Below are 1,847 nucleotides of genomic sequence, written 5' to 3'. Positions count from 1 at the left end.
TTCATCAATCAAAACGTCTAGACTCAACACGATCTTATCATCGATTGGATTAAATTTCCTGTATGCTATAGTTTTATGATATCTTATCAGAATCATAGGTTTACTTTTGTCATCAAGATTTCTTCTTCTCGAATCAGAGACATGTTTGTAACAATTAGAGCCAAACACCTTCAGATGAATCCCTGATGGTGGTTTTCCACTCCAAACTTCTTCAGGAACCTTATTCTTCAGTTTTTTGGTAGGGCACTTGTTTATAATATAAATAGTAATGGTGACTGGTTCTCCCCATAGGAATTTTGACAGATTCTTATGCTTTAGCATGCATCTCTCACTATATAATATGGTCATGTTTCTTCTTTATGTTATTTCATTATGTTGAGGAGTATAAAGAGCAATTACCTCTTGATCAATACCATGTTCTGTATAAAATTCTTCAAACATATTTGATGTATATTCACCACATTCATCTGTTCGCAGACTCTTGATCTTCTTTTCGCTCTAGTTTTCGACATGTATTTTGAATCTCTTAAAGATTTAAAATACTTCTTCCTTTAGCTTGATTACATAGATCCAAATAATTTGACTATACTCATTGAGAAATGAAACAAAATATCGGTTTCCCCAATGGTATACTCCTCAAATGGGCCACATACATGTGAATGTACTACTTCAAGTATGCAAGGGGACCTCATTGGCATAGTCGAAACAAAAGACTCTCTGGATTGTTTCCCTACTAAGCAAGCTTCACAAATTTTGTCGGGCATCACAAGACTTTGTATACATGTTACCATATCTTGAGTGATCAGTTGATTGAGTGACCTAAAGTTCATATGGCCAAACCTTAAATGCTATAGTCAACTATTCTTGTGGTCGACATAGGATATTTTAAGACCAAAGTATTATGGGTGTCGAATAGTTTTACGACTCTATCTTTCATAACCATTGAGAAACCTCTTTTCAACTAATTGTCCAACACTTATGTGATTACATTTCATTCTAGATACATAAAGTACTTCTTTGATCATAGCTTTTGCTCCATTTCTCGTTTGAATAACTATGTTGCTGGTACCTTCTACTTGCAACGAGCTATTAACGACAAGTTTGACCTTGCTCTTCTTCGACTATTCGAAATATGCTAACCAAACTTTTCTCCTAATCATGTGATTCGAGTAGCGTGTGTCGAGAAACCAAATCTTGTAGTTGACATGCTCATCTGCAACTTCAACCATAACCACCATATCTTCATAATCATATGAATCTCGGCGTAAAAGGTTCGCTCCTTCATCCTTGTCTTTTTTCGCTCCCTCGTCTTTCCTCTACCAACAATTCTTTGCCAAATGACACCATTTTTCACAATGGAAACATTTCACACATTTTTCCTATCTTCTTTGTCTTTTTGATAGGAGGTTCCTTCTTTTCTTTTTTGAGGATTCAGAAGTCCTATAATCATCCTTATGCTTTTGAGGATTCGCCCAACATTTCTTTCTCCGAGTCTTGTCTCATTTACCTTTAAACTTATTGGGTCCACCCTGCTTCTTCCATGTCTGCGTCTATAGTGCTTATATTGAATCTTGGACCCCATTCCTCTCAATAATCCGTAACTCATGTTCCTCCAATGAACCAACCAAATCTTCCAGTTTCATGATTTCAAGATTGTTGGATTATTGAATAGTTACGATAACATGATCAAATTGAGAGCTTAACATACGCATTATCTTCTCAACTATCAAATTATCAATTAAGAGTTTGCCACATTCTTTCATGAGATGAACAAGATTATGCACCTTTGCGACATAGCTTGCATTCTTTTCATCTTCTCCCATATGTAGTAATTCATACAGCGTTCG

Source organism: Vicia villosa, unplaced genomic scaffold, assembly GCF_029867415.1.
Source record: "Vicia villosa cultivar HV-30 ecotype Madison, WI unplaced genomic scaffold, Vvil1.0 ctg.002752F_1_1, whole genome shotgun sequence".
NCBI classification, from domain to species: Eukaryota; Viridiplantae; Streptophyta; class Magnoliopsida; order Fabales; family Fabaceae; genus Vicia; species Vicia villosa.
This window is presented reverse-complemented; position numbering follows the sequence as displayed.